This window comes from Mesoplodon mirus, assembly GCF_964341445.2.
Source record: "Mesoplodon mirus genome assembly, chromosome: 2".
Lineage (NCBI taxonomy): Eukaryota > Metazoa > Chordata > Mammalia > Artiodactyla > Ziphiidae > Mesoplodon > Mesoplodon mirus.
In genome coordinates this window covers 72640037-72662575 of record NC_138977.1, presented here as the reverse complement: position 1 = coordinate 72662575, position 22539 = coordinate 72640037, and positions in this window count along the sequence as shown.

The window sequence follows — 22539 nt, the reverse complement described above, 5'->3', positions numbered from 1 at the left end:
CTGTTTAAATTACCTGATCTTCAATTTTTACATTTTAAAAACCTGACTTCCTGTCTCAGAGTTCCTGTGAATAGTATTTTTCCCCAAAGTGTTTGTAAATAAAAAGCAATAAATAATATGTAGTATTTTATTGTCATTTTTATGTCTATATGACAGAAAAGGAAAGAGAACTGTCTATTCTGTTTTACTATTCAAAAAAGAGTGAGAAATGTGCACGGATCACATAAATAGATGTGTTGTAGCTTTATTAGTGTAAAATTCCTTAAAGTACAATAAATTTTACATATTTAAAAAGTATAATTTTGTGAGTTTTGACATATGCATACAACCATGTCCTCATATCCACAGTCAAGGTCGCCTCTTAAACAAGTTACAAGTTTCCATTTATTATTTCATATGTGTGAAGCATTATATGCACATTTCTAAAATTTATAACTGCCCTCAAAAAATAGGAATTAGTTTCACTATTTTATGCAATAACAAATCCTAGCTGAGAAAAGTAGATGACTTTCTTAAAAGAAAAAAAAAAAGCCTTTAGTGTTGAGTGTTGGAGCTATGTTTCCTACAAATGTTATTTTATCATAAAGTTCACTCTTTCAATTATATCAAATTTCTGCCAAAGTAATATTTAAAATTAATATGACACTAGTCCAGTTACAAAAATCACGATGACAAATCTATCATTTAAAAAACAATTAGCTCTGCCTTCTTGCTTATTTGTTTAAAGTTATACTATGTAAAGAGTTATTTTAATTTGATTTTTACAATTCTTGTTTTCTGCTTCCAGCCACTGTGGTGGTAGTATTGGGTGAATATTATTCATCATCTACAGTTTTAAATATGTTTGACAAAAAATGAGACCAAACGTAATAAAGTTCCATTTTTTAAATAAAAGATAAATTCACTTATATTATAATAATATCAGTCACTATTTCTGTATGGTGCTTGATGGGTCTTTAATCTTCATTTTGTGTGGCTTTATGTGTACCTGTTGTCATAAAAATTGATAAATGCAGGGTTTAAAGTGAAATATAATTTTAAGGGTGCAATCGTTGACATGCTCCAGCTTTATATAATAATAAATTATGTAAGAAAATGATTAGTCACCATTAAGCTTCTAGGAGTTTTGTTGTAGCTTTTTGTATTGCTGGGTTTCTAAGGACATACTATGACTTCCCTTAATGCTGAGAGCAACGAAGCAACCTGGTTCCCTCACTAGTTTTGCTCGTCTCTGTCAGTATTTCAACCTTTGAGTCAAGAACATGCAGATAACAAGATAATGAAGCTAGAAGGCCTCTGAGCCTTCTTGGCTTTTTGTTAGTACTCTGCCTTGGTACATCATTATGCCTGCTAAGACAGCTGAGTGTTTTATAACATTTTAAATAATACTCTGTATTGCTGACTCATAGACATTTCATTGCTTATCATAAGCGTCACGTAACAGAGAAGTGAATCACAGCAGAGAGCTCTAAAGAGCTATGATGGGAAAACAGCTTGTCAAGGAACAGCATTCAGAATGTACTTTCCATTCCTTTATAGAGTCTACTCTTGTCTATTACCATACATACAGTCACTTCGCTCTTTTAAAGTGCTCTCAGCATTCAAGGTTTCTGCATGTCCATCAGCCTACTGGAAGCTGGCAAGTATATTAAGATGTAACTGTCCAGCAGGAGAGGGGCAGGAGACAGAGGAGGTTTCAGGTTAAAAATTAAAATTAAAAATCACCAGGAAATCTCTTAATTTAGGCTTCCTTCTCAACTGAGTTTTATATTATGCTAGTATTATACCAAATGATTTTTGGACTGAAATAGGACGTGTAAGGTTTTTATGCAATTATATTGTATATCCAAAATAAGACTAAATGACAGTGACAAATAATATTTTATTTTAATAATAAGTATAATATTATAATATAATAAATAGATTTCTTGTCATATTTATGTTGGTATAATATTGAGCAAATGTTATGTAATGAAATTTTATTATTTTTACTATTTGGGATGTTCAGCCACTAGGAATTTAATAATATCTTCCAGTTACTATGGTGAATATTTTATTTTCACAACAATTCTATAACTTTGGTAGTTATTCATATTTTATAAGTGAAAATTTTAATTTCCAGAGGCGAATAACTTCTTTTTCAGTATTTAAGCTGAAGCCTTGCTGATAACAAAGGATGTGCTCTTTCTAATAACTTACCACACTTTGAAATCTGATCATATTCACACTTAACTTTCTTTTATTTCTTCTGAAGATCCTCTTTATCTACTTTTCATTAATTTCTCTAATAAAATACTACAATAATACTAAGAAGAAATGTTCATGGTTTGATCCTAATAAAATGACTACTCTGTATTTTACTTCCAGAATGCCACCATGTTTGTTGCAGTAATATCACATCTCAGTCTGATCAGCTTTGAATTTCCTAATCAGTTTTGCATTAGGAGAATCTCATATTGTGCTGTAGACATCTCTACCATAATAGCGTATTGAAAATGCCCCAGATCCTTCCTTGGCAGAGCACATAAGACATATTGGCATAGCTTCATCTGTCAACATGACATTGTTAATACCAACTTTTGCTAGACTCAGTGAATATTTTGTGATTTATCTATTGGTAAACTAATAAATTGATTACTTTGCTCGTACTTAAGATTTCTGAGCTTCAACATCGAGAAACAGCCATTAACATTCCCTCTCACCCATGTTTTGTGAAATTTCAGTTAGGCTGGTGTTTTACCTGCAAGGTACCCATTTTAATTCACTTTAAGAAACAAACTCCTTTGGAAAGTGCAGCAAACTTCAGAACATTACCCATATATTTCAGGATGAGAGAATGTATGTGATGAGCAAGAAACTGTAGTAAAATCACAATATATTTTATTAAAGACCTAGTAAGTTTTTATTCAGTCTTATCTAAGAAAATCTGAAACAAATATTATATCCAAGTAAACAGCCATTTCTGGGTCCTTAGCAAATACTGAGTTCTGAAGTTAAAAGTGCACCAAGGGAAAATTCATGTTGAAACCTGACACATAGTTAAAATACAATATTTTTATTTATGATCATCAAAGGGATCCCAGAAATCCATAATTAAAGTTAATTAAGGAAAAAAAGTAATTTGTTAATAAATCATGAAAGACATAAAAAAAAAGACAACCCCATGAAAAATGAAAAAAAAAATAGGGGCCAATAAACAATCCAGTTGTCTTTTCTAGGGGTGTATGAGTTCAGACTGAAAAACAAGAGTTGGCTAACACTTATAGATAACTGATAGAGGGAATAGTTCATAAAGAATTTGAAAAATGGGCATCAATTTTGGAGAAAACAATCAAATAAACTGTAGAATTTTAGAAATTGAAAAGATTAGGGGGAGAATAACTCATTTGGGTAACAATCCAAGAGGTTAATTGCTGTGAAGGATGGAATTACCATCTTGTCAGTAGATTCGTGACGTCATTCACCTGAAAGAAAATTATATTCATTGGTCTACAAGAATACAGGTTTAGGCCAATACCTAAGAACAGGGACCTTTATAGAGAAAATTACGCCAAGGTTATCAATACAGGTGGGACTACAAATGATAAAGACATATAGTGAGGCTACACTAGGGTGCCTTTGGCATTGAATGAAATGGAAAAACAAAACAAAATTCTAGTTTAATAGAGAATTAAGAACTACAGATTGTCTTTCTGAGATTATTAAAAGGTCCTAAAACTTCTGGTACTTCTTCTGTTTGTTACTGTTAGTGCATGCTTGTACTGATAAACAGAAAAGTCCCTAAAATTTAAAAATATCTATTAAAAAAGTTTTGTGTATTTGTTTCAATGCAGTTAAAAAAGTGAGATTTGAGGAAAGTGTCACTCCACCAATGAGTTGGTGAATGCCTACTCAGAGAGAAGGCATTCAGACTGAGGTCCAGAGACTTGCTTCAACAAGAAGATCAAGAAAACTGAAGGATATAGGATAAATGCCATAGGTGTGACATCATGGAGGTGGACTATTAGAATCTCCCTTCAAGAAAGACATTTTCAACCAACTGCAAGTAGTGCATCTAGGTGACAGCCTTTAGCTACAGAACATTTGAAATCGCAGAGTAAATTCTAATATGTTTTATGTATGTTGGACTCAATAATGTGATTCTGGAAGACTGACTACAGGCAATTGAACTTATAAACACTCAATATAAAAATAGCAAGCTGAGTGGAGACCTCATCAGAGATAAACTGGATACCAGTTGGAATATCTCTTTTCTCTCTTTTCTCTCTTTCCTCTCTTTTCTCTCTCATCACAGCATCTGTTTTCAAGGGTGAACTCACCCTCCATGAACTCACCATATCAAAAGTACTTGTTATGATGTGATTTCTTTTGTGTCATGATTCCTACTCATCTGGTGCAAAGCTCATAAGATTTAAGCTATGTTATATAGTTCAAGATGGAGTCACACTGGCCAATGTGAACTTCCATATTAGTTGTTTTGAAATGCCCAGTGTAAGACTGCAAGTATCTTAGAGTGATAAATTAAGAATGCTAATTTAGATAAAGAATTTTTTCATAATTTCTGTGGAAAGCTTTCACTGGAACAGAAGGAGCAACTGACAGACATAAGACCCCATGGAATGTAACTGTTAAACCCTACTGGCATGACCTTAGTGACTTGAAGGCTCTTTGCTGGAGGACCTGACTCCACCCATTGAGATTGTTCTAGAGGGACACTGCCAGGGGCTCTATCAGAGCAGAAGAAGACTTCCTACTCATACTTGTCATGAGACTGTTTGCTAGACCTGAGACCAGCATGATAAGGCTGTTCATGTTAAGATGACTCCTTCCCAGTCTTCTTGGAGTAGTTTGTTACCCCCTATTCTCCCTTCTTTGAATAACCTGTGTTGCATGCTAATTGTGTATAATAAACCAAGTGGTTTGTGAATTGAATATTGGCTACATTTTGTATATTTCCAATCACCTGGTTCTTACCTGGCCTTACTGCTGGACTCTGCAACAAATAATACTGGACACACTGTCACAAAACTCTGAATCAGTTTAAAGGATGTTTCATAGCCAGTGCTGAGATAGACAGTGGTATTTTTGTTTTCTGTTAGATATTAGCATGCCTGCTAATGCTAATCCTAGCGTGCTAGGATATATGCTCTGCAAGGGCAGTAAGTTCTATCTATTTTGTTCATTCATGTATAACATGTGCCTACAATAGTGCCTCATATACAGGAACTATTTAATTGATATTAGTTGAATCAATAAATGGCTTTTTGTATGTGATGTTATGTGGTGTGGTGAAGTGCAATGGAATTTGAACTCAACACTCTAAATGAGATACATTTTGAGTCATAACCTACACAGCTTTGGCCACGAGATGTGAGGGAATATACACAGTAGAATATATACATTGATAGAAAAAGTGAAGAAAGCTGGACCAGGCAAGTCTGGAACTAATTTCTTCCCTTGAATATAAGACCGATACTGCAAGAGATAGTCAGAAATCCACATTAGATTATACACGAGAACACAGAAAGCATATTTGTTTTGAATTTGAACTGGGAGCCATTGTCAAGTTATTTCTTATTGTATACAAAATACTCCCAAAGCTCTTTATAATGACATACAAGGTACTCTAGGCAGCCTACTTTTCTATGGAGCCACATCTAACATTTTACTTCAAACTTTACAGTTTAATAATACCTACTTTAATCACCTTTCCACAACTAGCTTATTTATGTCTATAGGTCTTTTAATCACGCTTTTTGGTAAAAAGGCATTGGGCAATATTATGTCAGTCCAATTAATATTGTTTAATGAAATAGACAGATCTAACATATATACACACATATACATATTCCAATTACTCTTTTATTTTCATGTTAGCTGTTTGAAAAAGCTGTTTGTAATATTTTTCTCATATAAATTATTTTTATTGTAGATCTATGTTAAATAGTGCAAATGGCTACTTAATTAAGGATGCCAGTCATAACATTCTCCAGCTTTGCTCCATGTCAAATACACTCAGTCCCTGTCAGTCCCAGAATCTGTTCTAATAAAATGTGGGAGTATAGGAGCAATTCTATGTCACCAGTGCAGAATAACAGATAGAGTGTGAGGAAGTGATAGGAAAATAAAAATCTAGTCCCTCTGTTATGAGGTAAAATGAATGAATGGTGATTGAGGTAAACATCTAGGCCCTCTTGGAATTACTGAACCTTTCTCCCAAATCCTGCCTTATTCTTCAGATTGTAAAAATAGAGTCCTAAATCCATTTTGGATTTAACATTTCATATTACTTTCTCAAGATCTTGTTTACCTGTACAATTATCACCAATACCAGGCTTCTTCAGCCTATGGTCTTGATCTTTGTCCCTTTAGTCAAAATTTAGCGATGCATCAAAACAGAACTACCTCACTGAAGTCAAAATATACACACTGAAATCTGCACAAGACACACTAGCTTCTATGCCATGCCAATTCATTAATAGGAAATTGTTTCCACTTTGTAATAGTACTGTGCATGATAATGGGTTACAAAGTTCAATAAAGTTTAGAGGCTGCTCTTAAAAATATTATAGAATAATTGGCACATACACCTGTATAACCTGAATCAATACTTGAGGTGTGAAGTGTTTTCACCTTCATTTGTAAACATGTGCAGAGCTGAGGTTGAACAAAGTAAACAATGTTCTCTCTGCCTTCTTATTTCAGCTCTCATACTCTAAACAAGTATGCTTTTCACAGACTATTTAATGCCATGTGTTGCATTTTTGTGCTTTTTGTTGATGATTTTACTGTTTAAAATGGCCCCCAAGCAGAGTACTGAAGTGCTGTCTAGCATTGCTAACTACAAGAAGGTTGTGATATACCTTATAAAGAAAATATATGTTAGATAAACTTTGCTCAGGCATGCATTATAGTGTTGTTGCCATGAGTTCAATTACAATGAATCAACAGTACATTACACTGAGAAAAAGGAAGAAGAAATTTGCCAGTCTGCACATGAGGCCACTCAGAAAGTACTAAAGTAGCATATACAGTGTGTGATGAAGTTATGGAAGAGATGGAAAAGTGACTAAATATGTGGGATCATGAGATAACAACTGATTAAAAAAAAGCATAATGGACAGTGTTGTTGAGAGGCTGAAAGTCTATAGACACATGTCACATGCTCTTCCAGGTCTTATTCAAGACATGCAGAAATGATCAAAAGAGAAAAGTTTCCTGACTGCATGCAATTTATCTTCCAGTTCAGGGAGAAATGCAATCACCTAGTAAACAAATAAAAAAACAAGATGGTAACATAGTTATACCCTTCAATGAAAGAACTAAAAGAGTGTAATAGTGGCTGAAGCAACTTTATATAGTGGCTGGAATGTGTCATCCTCTTCCACATTCCAGCCAAGATATAAAAAACACCTAGAAGCCAGCCATTTGAAAAACATATCTGAAAATAGTTTTTCCTATATGAGATTTGTTATCAATTTTGTAAAATCATATTGTTAATTCTGAAATGAATGAAGATAGAGTCAACATATAGTGAAATAAAAATCAGTTTCTGAATATTTTCAGAATAATAAATGAAATATACTTTTACATATACATGTATAAATAATAAATGAAAAGAAAGAACATATTTTTCATACCAAATACATTGTGTCAACATAAAAGATGAAACAATCACATGATACAGAAAAAGGAAGGTATTTATGAAAACTCTCCCAGATTTGAAACTTCCTGGGGCTGAAAATCTGGACCCATATTCTTGTAGAGATTTGCACATTTTAGGTTTGTAGCTATATAGAATCATCATAGAAACAGCTTTTCTGACACTGATAGCAATTCTGCTTCTAAGGCAAGTCGGAAACAGGAAGTAAAAGGATACACAAAGAGGAAAAGTAATGAATAAATTTAACCAAACTTTGAGTCTCTCACATTTGATGTAGGTCAACCTTGAATTTTAGATTAATATTTGAATCACAATTCATCTAAATTAGGTCATCTATCCCTGGTGATAGACGTGTTTCAAAAATTAACATTGACTTTCAAGGCATTGAAAATGTTTCTATGAAACTTTGGAAGAGTTTCAAGAAATTAAATATTTGACCTCTATTTTAAATAAGAATTAGAATATATTCCAAACTTTAAAAAATCAATTTATCTGAATATATTCCAAAATGTAATATTTTCATTCCTCTCAAAATTAAATTAATGACAAACATTCTGATATTTATTTATATTATATTCTTATGTTATATTATGTTATATATAATATTATATTATATTGTAGTTATTAGGATCTTATATTAAAACAAGCTAAGCTATAAAATAAACCAAACTCCGTATTCAACCATTCTTTAAAGATGGTCAGGACTTCCCTGGTGGCACAGTGGTTGAGAGTCCACCTGCTGATGCAGGGGGCACGGGTTTGTGCCCCGGTCCGGGAAGATCCCACATGCCTTGGAGCTGCTGGGCCCGTGAACAATGGCCGCTGAGCCTGCACATCCAGAGCCTGTGCTCCACAACAGGAGAGGCCACAACAGTGAAGGGCCCGCGTACAGCAAAAAAAAAAAAAAAAAAAAAAGATGGTCAAACTTTGCTAATAATACATCATGGGGACACTTAAACAATGGTCCTCACTTTTCTATATTGGAGGAAGTGCCTGGCTTCTCTTCCATCCTTCACTAACTCTGACCCAGGAGAGGAAAGATGAGTTGTCTGGTTGGTGAATATGAGAGGCAAAAATGAGGGTAGCACACTTTCATTTTCTCAACGATGAGGTCAATCTGCCTGCATAGAAGGCAGATTGTACAGCCCTACACACTGTGATGGGCTTAGTGGGGAGGTACTCTCCCTGTGAAGGCGACTTTTGTCTCTCACTGAATTTGAGAATCTCTCCACTTCAGAGGTGAAGTTTAAGGAACCCTATTTTACCATTTAAATGCAACCATGTTTTCTGAAGCTGATATCTTGATCTCCATTATTCTACCTGCTGTGCTTTATTACTAAAATGATTCTAAACCAAAGTGGAAAGAACAATTATTCTTTATTAACCTTTAAAAATCCCAGAAATATAGAGTAATGTTAGGAAAGGAGTAAATTCAGTAGCAGGAGAAGTCATAGCCTTTAGAGTCAGAGACTCTTAAATTTAAATCTCAGCTCTTCCACCTCCTGGTCAACAGTGGTCAAGTCATTGATCTTTTTAAGCCCACGTTCTCCCAGGACAAAGTGGAAATACTCCTGGTTCACTTGAAGGACTTGGAGACTGAAGATAGGGGAAATAAATTCCACAAGACAAAGAAGGCTCTAAATGAACATTTATTATAATATTAATATCATTTTAATTTCACATTGATATTTTAAAAATTCAAACTTAAGTTATGATGTGGTTAAAAATCTTGGAAATAGAATAGACAAAATGCAAGAAACAGTTAACAAGGACCTACAAGAAATAAAGATGAATCAAGCATTGATTAAAAACACAATAAATGAAATGAAAAATACTCTAGATGGGATCAATGGCAGAATAACTGAGGCAGAAGAACGGATAAGTGAGGAGGAAGATAAAATAGTGGAAATAACTGATGCAGAGCAAAATAAAGAAAAAAGAATGAAAAGAACAGAGGACAGTCTCAGAGACGTCTGGGACAACATTAAATGCACCAACATTCGAATTATAAGGGTTCCAGAAGAAGAAGAGAAAAAGAAAGGGACTGAGAAAATATTTGAAGAGATTATAGTTGAAAACTTCCCTAATATGGGAAAGGAAAGAGTTAATCAAGCCCAGGAGGCACAGAGAGTCCCATACAGAATAAATCCAAGGAGAAATACACCAAGACACATATTAATCAAACTGTCAAAAATTAAACACAAAGAAATCATATTAAAAGCAGCAAGGCAAAAACAACAAATAACACACAAGGGAATCCCCATCAGGTTAACAGCTGATCTCTCAGCAGAAACTCTACAAGCCAGAAGGGAGTGGCAGGACATAATTAAGGTCATGAAGCAGAAAACCCTGCAACCAAGATTACTCTACCCTGCAAGGATCTCATTCAGAGTTGATGGAGAAATTAAAAAGTTTACAGACAAGCAAAAGCTGAGAGAGTTCAGCACCACCAAACCAGCTTTACAACAAATGCTAAAGGAACTTCTCTAGGCAAGAAACACAACAGAAGGAAAAGACCTACAATAAGGAACCCAAAGCAATTAAGGAAATGGGAATAGGAACATACATATCGATAATTACCTTAAATGTAAATGGACTAAATGCTCCCACCAAAAGACACAGATTGGCTGAATGGATACAAAAACAAGACCCATATATATGCTGTCTACAAGAGACCAAATTCAGACCAAGAGACACATACAGACTGAAAGTAAGGGGATGGAAAAATGTATTCCATGCAAATGGAAATCAAAAGAAAGCTGGAGTAGCAATTCTTATATCAGACAAAATAGACATTAAAATAAAGACTATTAGAAGAGACAAAGAAAGACACTACATAATGATCAAGGGATCGGGCCAAGAAGAAGCTATAACAATTGTAAATATTTATGCACCCAACATAGGAGCACCTCAATACATAAGGTAAATACTAACAGCCATAAAAGGGGAAATCGACAGTAACACACTCATAGTAGGGGATTTTAACACCCCAGTTTCACCAATGGACAGATCATCCAAAATGAAAATAAATAAGGAAACACAAGCCTTAAATGATACATTAAACAAGATGGACTTAATTGATATTTATAGGACATTCCATTCAAAAACAACAGAATACACATTTTTCTCAAGTGCTCATGGAACATTCTCCAGGATAGATCGTATCTTGGGTCACAAATCAAGCCTTGGTAAATTTAAGAAAATTGAATTTTTATCAAGTATCTTTTCCAACCACAATGCTATGAGACTAGACATCAATTACAGGAAAAGAGCTGTAAAAAATACAAACACATGGAGGCTAAACAATACACTACTCAATAACGAAGTGATCACTGAAGAAATCAAAGAGGAAATTAAAAAATACCTAGAAACAAATGACAATGGAGACACGATGACCCAAAACCTATGGGATGCAGCAAAAGCAGTTCTAAGAGGGAAGTTTATAGCAATACAAGCCCACCTTAAGAAACAGGAAACATCTCGAGTAAACAACCTGACCCTACACCTAAAGCAATTAGAGAAAGAAGAAAAAAAAACCCCCAAAGCTAGCAGAAGGAAAGAAATCATAAAGATCAGATCAGAAAGAAATGAAAAAGAAATGAAGGAAACGATAGCAAAGATCAATAAAACTAAAAGCTGGTTCTTTGAGAAGATAAACAAAATTGATAAACCATTATCCAGAATCATTAAGAAAAAAAGGGAGAAGACTCAAATCAATAGAATTAGAATTGAAAAAGGAGGAGTAACAACTGACACTGCAGAAATACAAAAGATCATGAGACATTACTACAGGCAATTCTATGCCAATAAAATGGACAACCTGGAAGAAATGGACAAATTCTTAGAAATGCACAACCTGCCAAGACTGAATCAGGAAGAAATAGAAAATATGAATAGACCAATCACAAGCACTGAAATTGAAACTGTGATTAAAAATCTTCCAACAAACAAAAGCCCAGGACCAGATGGCTTCACAGGCAAATTCTATCAAACATTTAGAGAAGAGCTAACACCTATCCTTCTCAAACTCTTCCAAAATATAGCAGAGGGAGGAGCACTCCCAAACTCATTCTACGAGGCCAACACCACCTTGATACCAAAACCAGGCAAGGATGTCACAAAGAAAGAAAACAACAGGGCAATATCACTGATGAACATAGATGCAAAAATCCTCAACAAAATACTAGCAAACAGAATCCAACAGCACATTAAAAGGATCATACAACATGATCAAGTGGGGTTTATTCCAGGAATGCAAGGATTCTTCAATATATGCAAATCAATCAACGTGATACACCATATTAACAAATTGAAGGAGAAAAACCATATGATCATCTCAATAGATGCAGAGAAAGCTTTTGACAAAATTCAACACCCATTTATGATAAAAACCCTGCAGAAAGTAGGCATAGAGGGAACTTTCCTCAACATAATAAAGGCCATATATGACAAACCCACAGCCAACATTGTCCTCAATGGTGGAAAACTGAAACCATTTCCACTAAGATCAGGAACAAGACAAGGCTGCCCACTCTCACCACTCTTATTCAACTTAGTGTTGGAAGTTTTAGCCACAGCAGTCAGAGAAGAAAAGGAAATAAAAGGAATCCAAATTGGAAAAGAGGAAGTAAAGCTGTCACTGTTTGCAGATGACATGATCTATACATAGAGAATCCTAAAGATGCTACCAGAAATCTACTAGAGCTAATCAATGAATTTGGTAAAGTACCAGGATACAAAATTAATGCACAGAAATCTCTGGCATTCCTGTACACTAATGATGAAAAATCTGAAAGTGAAATCAAGAAAACACTCCCATTTACCATTGCAACAAAAAGAATAAAATATCTAGGAATAAACCTACCTAAGGAGACAAAAGACCTGTATGCAGAAAATTATAAGACACAGATGAAAGGAATTAAAGATGATACAAATAGATGGAGAGATATACCATGCTCCTGGATTGGAAGAATCAATATTGTGAAAATGACTCTACTACCCAAAGCAATCTACAGATTCAATGCAATCCCTATCAAACTACCACTGGCATTTTTCACAGAACTAGAACAAAAAATTTCAAAATTTGTTTGGAAAAACAAAAGACCCCGAATAGCCAAAGCAATCTTGAGAACAAAAAATGGAGCTGGAGGAATCAGGCTTCCTGACTTCAGACTATACTACAAAGCTACAGTAATCAAGACAGTATGGTACTGGCACAAAAACAGAAAGATAGATCAATGGAACAGGATAGAAAACCCAGAGATAAACCCACGCACATATGGTCAACTTATCTTTGATAAGAGAGGCAGGAATGTACAGTGGAGAAAGGACAGCCTCTTCAATAAGTGGTGCTGGGAAAACTGGACAGGGACATGTAAAATTATGAGATTAGATCATTCCCTAACACCATACACAAGAATAAGCTCAAAATGGATTAAAGACCTAAATGCAAGGCCAGAAACTATCAAACTCTTAGAGGAAAACATAGGCAGAACACTCTATGACATAAATCACAGCAAGATCCTTTTGGACTCACCTCCTAGAGAAATGGAAATAAAAACAAAGATTAACAAATGGGACCTAATGAAACTTCAAAGCTTTTGCACAGCAAAGGAAACCATAAACAAGACCAAAAGACAACCCTCAGAATGGGAGAAAATATTTGCAAATGAAGCAACTGACAAAGGATTAATCTCCAAAATTTATAAGCAGCTCATGCAGCTCAATAGCAAAAAAACAAAGAAGCCAATCCAAAAATGGGCAGAAGACTTAAATAGGCATTTCTCCAAAGAAGATATACAGACTGCCAACAAACACATGAAAGAATGCTCAACATCATTAATCATTAGAAAAATGCAAATCAAAACTATAATGAGATATCATCTCACACCAGTCAGAATGGCCATCATGAAGAAATCTAGAAACAATAAATGCTGGAGAGGGTGTGGAGAAAAGGGAACACTCTTGCACTGCTGGTGGGAAAGTGAATTGGTACAGCCACTATGGAGAACAGTATGGAGGTTCCTTAAAAAACTACAAATAGAACTACCATATGACCCAGCAATCCCACTACTAGGCATATACCCTAAGAAAACCATAATTCAAAAAGAGACATGTACCAAAATGTTCATTGCAGCTCTATTCACAATAGCCCAGAGATGGAAACAACCTAAGTGTCCATCATCGGATGAATGGATAAAGAAGATGTGGCACATATATACAATGGAATATTACTCAGCCATAAAAAGAAATGAAACTGAGCTATTTGTAATGAGGTGGATAGACCTAGAGTCTGTCATACAGAGTGAAGTAAGTCAGAAAGAGAAAGACAAATATCGTATGCTAACACATATATATGAAATTTAAGAAAAAAAAGTTCATGAAGAACTTAGGGGTAAAACAGGAATAGAGACACAGACCTACTGGGGGTGGGCTTGGGGATATGCGGAGGGGGGGCAGTGACAGGGCGGGGGAGAGGCATGTACGTGTATACACTGCCGGGCGTTGGGTGGATGGATGGTGGGGGTTGGCCGTGTGGCGCAGGGGTATCGGCTCGGTGCTTTGTGGCCACCTGGAGGGCTGGGATGGGGAGGATGGGAGGGAAGGAGACGCAGGAGGGAGGGGATGTGGGAACAGATGTATATGTATAACTGATTCACTTTGTTGTAAAGCAGAGACTAATAAAAAAATGTAAAGAGATAAATAGAACCAGCTTTACATAGGTCTTGATGCTCAAAGGGGGCTTAATCTCAATTGTATAATTTCTTCTAACACACAAGCAAAATAAAAATATCTAGCTAAAAAAAATAATAATCAGTGTTATAAATAACATATATTAAATATCTATCCAAATACTAGATGTAATTCTTTATGATGTGAATAAAATTTTGTGTTAAATGTCATCATAAAAAAAAGAAAAAGAAAAAAATAGTTATGATGTGGTTTATGATTTTTCATGTTCAGATTATTATAATTGGTATTTATCCACTATCACAATTATTATTAATAAATTCTTATGAATATCTCAAGAAAACCTATCACTACTAAACTAAGAAACATATAAATTAATAAATTCCAGTTTACTTCATAGAATCATTACAAAATCCATTTTTTTTTAAATAGGTTAGAATGTTAGGCACTTAACTAAATTGTCAAAGTATAAATATATATTATCTGTTAAACTTTCTTAATACAGATCTTATATCAAAATTTTCTTACCTTTCATTCACTTTTCTGCCTTCCTATTCCTTCACCCAATACTCTGAGGGCCTGAATAGAACTCAAAGATGGAGGAAGGGAGAATTTATGCTCTCTGCCTAACTAAACAGTTTTTCTTCTGATCTTGGACTAAGACTTAAACCATCAGAGCTCCTGGTTTTCAGCTTTAGGACTTGAACTAGAACTTATACAATAGGCTCTGTTGGTCCTCAGGCCTTCAGCTTTGACCTGGAACTAAACCACCAGCTTTTCTGGGTCTCCAGCCTGCAAATGGCAGATCATGGGACTTCTCAGCCTCCACAATCTTATGAGTCAATTCCTTATAATGAATTTCTTTATGTATTTCCTAGTGGTTCTGTCTCTCTAGAGAATTCTGATTGAAACAAAACTCAATTCACAGCTTATTTTTGAGTAAATGAAAATGTAAAAATGAATTTCTATTCTCATACACAAAATAGAAATAATAAAATACACTTTGAAGTCATGTGAAGAGAAATAAAATATTCAAAAATCTTGAAACTTGTTATATACTTATTATTAAGAATCAAAGTTGTGATGAAAAATAATTACTAATTGCAATAGTTTTTTTTTCTTGAAAGAGACAAAACAATCTAGCATTTAGAAAGGTAAACTCTAGATCAGTAATTCCTGACAATATTTTTCCTTGCAGTATATTATTGTTTTAAAATGTAAATTAATGATATCCTAAAAATTATCAAATACTGAGAGAAAACATAAAAAATATAAGAAGCAATTTAATTCTCCTATATGTAGGTGAAATATACAACTGATCTTTGAAGTCTTAAGCAGCCAGTCTGCTGGCTGCACATTGCTTTTTTATTGGTAGCTTGAACATTGATTTACTTGGATTCCACTATCTTTTAGCTTCTACCATGATGAGACAAACTGACCTTAGGTCTTGGGGGAAAATGGGGCATGTAAGAAGCTATAAAACTTATTCCTAAAGTAAATGTATGATATAAGTGATTTTTAACTATTTCCTACCTTACTGTATAACCATGCATTTTACTACTCGGGAAGCAGTGAATTGTATAAAGAAGGAATTTTTTTCTTTTTCTTTTCCCTTCTGGAATAGCAGATGAAAGCATTTGAGGTGTTCATGTCCAGGCAAATGGAGCTAGTAAATAATAATAAAAAATGTATGAAAATCAGTGCTTGAATCTAAAATTCTACCAGTAAAGTAGGTGGCTTAGTTGTGAAGTGTATGTTGTATGCATTTGCAAATTTCATAAAATCCTATGATTAGATTTATGTCTCAAAAATGACTTCCAAATATTTTAACACTTTTCAGAATTATAAATTTAATTCAAAGTAGCACTTATTCTCCTACTGGTCTTTAGCCTTGTTTGAGATTTTTTTCCAAATACCCACATCCCCAGCAGTGGTTAGTTCATTTTAAACAGAAATATATTTTTGCTGTTCTTTTATACTCTTCCTCTGGCTGCTTTTAGAATTTCCTCATTACTTTCCAACACAGGTAAGGAACAAATTTACCTTGCTTTCTTTAGTTGTAAGAAAGATTGAATGGTTTGCCTAAATGATAGGTTCTCTCACCCATCCTTTTCTTTTTGCCTTTCCCCTAAAATACTGCTCTAATTCTTCATCTCATTCCTCTCTAGAATCTATTCTCAACATTTGTAACCTAAATTTCTTCAATTAGCTTTTCTAAATCCATGATACATTTTTGCTTTCTTCTTCTTCTTCTTCTTTTTTTTTTTTTTTTTTTTGCAGTACACGGGCCTCTCACTGTTGTGGCCTCTCCCGTTGAGGAGCACAGGCTCCGGACACGCAGGCTCAGCGGCCATGGCTCACAGGCCAAGCCACTCTGCAGCATGTGGGATCTTCCTGGACCAGGGCACAAACCCACGTCCCCTGCATCGGCAGGCGGACTCTCAACCACTGTGCCACCAGGGAAGCCCACATTTTTGCTTTATGAAAAATCCTCAGAAGATAAGCAACCATAACATGAACAATCTGTAAAAAATTGGAGGGTTACTTGATTTAAATAAAAAATAGTTGAATAAATATTATTGCAATATATATTTTTACAGCAAATGTGTGGCTTTTTCTGACATCAAACACATGTCATTTTTCTACACAATTTCTCCTATTCTCTGACATCAACTGGGTGTCCAACAATTCAGTGCAATTCTGATGCAAAAACTTGAAGTTAGTGCAAACTCTGTAGGTTAAAGTCTCAGTCCAATAAGACTGCCCCCACTTACAAAGCCAGTCTCAATGAAGTGCCAGCCTACCCACACTTCTGGTTGGCTGACTCACAGAATTTAGGAAAGTGTTTTATTTACTATTTAAGTTTATTATAAAGGATACAACTTAGGAAGAGATCTATTGGGCAAGGTATGGTGGGGTGGGGGGTTGGAATTGAACAACCTTACCAGCACTTTGTTGTATTCATCAACCCAGAAACTTCCCAAATCCTGGTGTTTATGGTTTTTATGCAAAGTTCCATTACACAGTCTTGATTGATGACGTCTTTGGTCATTGATGATTGAATTCAATCTGCAGGCCCTCTGGACTCCACAAAAGTTGAGAGGTGGGGACTAGGACTAAAAATGTAGACCTTCTAAATCACATGATTGGTGATTCTGGTGCCCAGCCCCCATTTAGAAGCTACCTAGAGACTCTCTGAAGTGTCACTTCATTAGCACAAACTTAGGTTTTATTGAAAAGGGCCTCTTATGAATCACAAAAGTCGCTCGTATCACTCAGGAAATTCAAGAGTTTTAGAAACTCTTTGTCAAGAACCAAATCTAGGACAAAAATCAAATATATATATACACATACACACACACACGTACACATATACATATACATGTATACATGTATGAATATATATATATATTTAATCACATATATGTGTATATATATATATATATATATATATATATATATATATAAATTATACCACATTTATAAAGGCTACTTTTTATGCACGTTTTCCCCTCCACCTTCTCCTTGTTTAACTACTGAAGAGAACAGTTCCCACTGACTCCCTAACACTGGAGAGTGATTAGATAACTGAAGAATTATTTAGCTCCCATTAACTTCCTCTTCCTTTTAACTTAGGATAGTGACAGTTTGGCCTCTCTCCTAGATGTGAGGGAAGAGAACAATATTTTAAATAATTAATTTAGCAATTTTCAGTAAAGTAAACTATATGATTGCTTAACTACATTTTTTTTACATATATGTCTTTATTCTGCAAAAAATCCAAAAGCCCTTTTAGGCAAAAACTGCTAGGCAGTTGTTATTAGACTTTGATAAATATTCCTTAAAACTTGTACTGTATGCACCTAACATCTATGTGAACTTCACATTTTATATACTATGGAAGTGAGGTTTTTCTTGAATTTATAATTAAGTAATGAATTAAGGAATAACAATAATTGAGAAAGGAAATTAAAAAGGATATATATGAGGGAAACTAAGCACTCTTATGATTATTTTTAAAATATGTTATTTTAATAAACAAACATTCTTCTATGCATAAAAAGTTGGTATAGGGAAGAAGCTGAGTCCACAATTTAGAAAATCCTGGTTTTATTCCCAGCATTACTAATACCTAGATCCAAAATATCTATCAAGATACATCCTGGGATCTTTATCAGTAAGTAACATGAATGGTTAAAGTCTTTATGTAAATTTTGTATTTAGTGCTAATGATAAACTTTTACACAGATGTGCTAAATGTTATCAACCCCTCTCCCCCCAAAAACAAGCAATAAATACAGTATTATATAATGCAATAGAACACAATGCTACTGCAGGTAAATTTATATGGTTATTATTATCTAGTGATTAAAAACAAATCATGGAAACCAAGATTCAAAGTAACAACTTACTTTTGTTTAGTGAAATAATTGTTTATTTTTCATTGTGTTAGCTAGCTTCCAAGATTGCCCCTGATAATCATTGCTTCCATGTATTTATGCCTTTCAGTAGTGACTTTCCATAACGAATCAAAACTGACCTATGTGATCAACATTTTTAAAGTGAGAGTGTGTAACATCCCAGAAGCAGTCATTAAAGATATTGCAACTTTCACCTTGTTCTCTTAGATTGCTCATCCTGGAGGAAGCCAAATGCCATGCCATGAAGCTACTCAACCTTACAGAGAGGGCACACAGATGGAGAAGAACTGAGACTTTCCACCAGCAGCCAACATAGACAACAATAATTTGTCAGTGATAAGAAAGACCACCTTGGAAAGAAATCTTTCAGCTTCAGGCAAGACTTTCAATGACTGCAGCCCCAGCTCACATCTTACTGCAACCTCATTAATGCTCCTGAGTCAGAAGGACCAGATAACTTGCTCTTCAATTTATCACCCACAGACACTGAACAAGATGATAAACAATGATTGTCTTAAGTCACAGTGTTTTGAGTTAATGTGTTATGCAACAATAGAAAGGTAATATATTCATTGGCTTAAATTTTTCATATTTTGAAAGTGAAAATATTTAAGATGACAAATTTTAAAAGAATTCATCTCTATGGCTTACAATTCCTAAGAAGATAAATGGGTTAACAGTATATGCAGACACATTTAAACATATGAACTTATATATTATACACATTGAATAGGAGCAAAATACTTCTTTTAATCTCCATACATCCTATCCCAATCAATGTTAAAATTCTTCTGTAATTATGGGATACCTCTGTTTTGCACTCAATTATTCCAATTAATATGGAATCTCACTCATAATTACCTGCTTTCTCCCATGTCCCAGGTTGATTCTAAAAATATTTTATTTGGCTATAAATTACAATAATTCTTACAGTCATATAAACTGCCTGGTATATTCATCTAATTATCACACATTAAAAACATAATTAAGTATAAATTATTAGTCATTCCAAATAATGATATATTTACATACAATGTTAATTATGTATATACTTTTAATTATTTCTTCATTCTTCAACATTTAAGAATTTGATATGAGCATTTACCAACCATTGTTACTTTAGGGAAACAAGTATTTATCGATTTCCTTTTATATGATAGCACTTCACAACAGTGCTCTCTTCTTAATTGAAGTCTCATAAAGGTGTCTCTGAATGACAGGGCCTAGGTCAGGCACATGCTTGTATTTTAGGTACAAAAGAGGCTAAAACTTGAATTTTGCCTTCCACTTTGTGGAGGTAGGATCCATGGTATGGGACTTTCTTCAAATAAGAGTAGAGTGTGTAAAAACTACTGTGAAGTATAATGCAATAAAAAATACCCACTACAGATTGTTTACAAGCAGAAAACAGAGTGTAAGGAACAGGTAAAAATTTGTTTTTCATTTGGAAAATAACTTTTATGAAGAGTGAACAATCAGACAATGCTGTTGAACTATTTATAGAGTTTAAAAAGTACCCATTATCTGCAAAACATCTTCCACCATTTGTTCAATCATGGTTATAATTCCATCATATATATATATATATATATATATACATATACATATATATATATATATATATATATATATACACATATATATAATAGTATTAGCATAATTATTTCGCAGTGCAAGTACTTATAGTAGAGGTAATATACTAAGTCCTAGATATTGACACTTTCACATGGCTTTTTCACCTTCTACACTGAGGTTCTGGTTTCTACATAAAGATAGAAGAAGATAACTGAACTGGAGTACACTGACTGCCTGGCTGTGGGAAGCTGACATGAGAGAAGGAAAGATATTTTGGTGGCATCAGAAACCTGCACTCTGACTATTTTACTTTTTAGGTACTGATAATCACATTTATAAAATGTCCTTTATAGGAAAAGTGAGATAGCTTTTTTAAACTGGGCATACTCACTTGGATTCTTGTCCAGAATTTTTTTCTAATTAATTATGCAACACTAGACAAGCCTTATCTTAATGTGGAGATGAAATACTTGCTTAGCAATGTTTAGATTTTTTTGTTTATGTGTGTGAGTGAAGCTGCCAACTGTGGCTTCTTGAAGGACGCACACTTGGATGTCAATATAGAACTCCCCCTTTTGGGCCTGGATGGCCTTCTGAGAGGGGCTACTGGCTCAGCCCTGTCAGTTTGTCAGCTTGCCAGTGTAGGACCACTGTTGGAGCTGACTGTACATGACCTGCTCCTGCATGATGGGGATATAGTATTCCTTGGCATTGTCAATGGATACTGACAGAAGATTTCTTGTCTTCTCATTACCTAGCACAGGTGAGGGCCAGGGACATGGAGGATCCATGGTGCTACCTTTATACAACTAGGCATTCAGCAGATGTAGGTCCTGGTCTCTGGGCAGGCCTTTCTTTAGAGCCTGGAATGGAAAGATGTTCTGTTTAGAGTAGGGGAACCTCGTAACTTGTTGCATCCTCTTTTTCAACATCCCATGAAGATTTGGTTCTTCCAACCTGTTCTGCATTGCATCATCTATGGTCATCCTGGCATTCATGGTAGTGTTGATGATATACCTGGTACTCACCTGGTGTCATCTTTATCTGTATGTCATCTTTAACAGGCTTTTTCTCAGGACATCATAGATGCTCAGCTGTTGCCCTGTTTCCTTCAGACACACATCTTTGATGAGAACATACTGTTCCTCCATATTAGCCACTTCTTAAACATAGCACTAGCCCCACTACAGCTGTGGTGAAGGTCATGACCAATGACCTGCTTTCATTCAGTTCAGTGGCTGACATCAGGGCATGCAGGCCCTCAAAGCAAAACTGGACATTATGCTTGTGCTTCTCAACCATGGTGATGACAGACACAATAAATCTCAGTCCAAGGGCCCATTTAACAACATATTTCCTTAGTAGCTGGTAATTTAAAAAGTGTAAAAGGCAGAAGCAAATAAAATAACAAACACAACAAAACAAATACACATATTCTTTCCCTCTTCCAAAGAGAGGCAAACACATATAGCCTTTCCTTCTCTTAGTAAGAGGCATTCAAATCAGATCACCCAGTTTCTCAGTGAATTACCTTTGTTAAAGACAAGGTATTAAAACAAACCTATTTAAAAAAAAAAAAGAAAAAGCGTTTTTTTTTTTTTTTTTTTTTTTTTGCAGTATGCAGGCCTCTCACTGTGTGGCCTCTCCCATTGCGGAGCAGAGGCTCCAGACGTGCAGGCTCAGCGGCCATGGCTCACGGGCCCAGCCGCTCCCTGGTATGTGGGATCTTCCCAGACTGGGGCATGAACCCATGTCCCCTGCATCGGCAGGCGGACTCTCAACCACTGTGCCACCAGGGAAGCCCCAAAAAAGTGTTTTTAGAACTGTCTTTCATGATGTTGACTTTCTTCAAACATGAGGGCAAACATATTTTGAATTTGAATGCCTGTGTAGAAAGACCTGAAAAAGAGACAGAACAGTAACACAGTAACAACAACCAAAAGTTTATTTGCTTTTAATGATTAACATTTTTTATTTAAGTTTTTCAAAGGCAATTAATTTCTCACAATTTCAAAAGATAATTAAATATTAGTTTTGCCTCATTTAACTGTATTTTCTCTACAACTGGAGTATTTATAATTTATAGCATATATTTAATTTTGAAAATGGAAACTGACTTATGGGGAGTTTATGCAGCAAAGGAAGGTGGATTTTCAAAATGAAAAATATATATTATAAAGATGAGAAAAA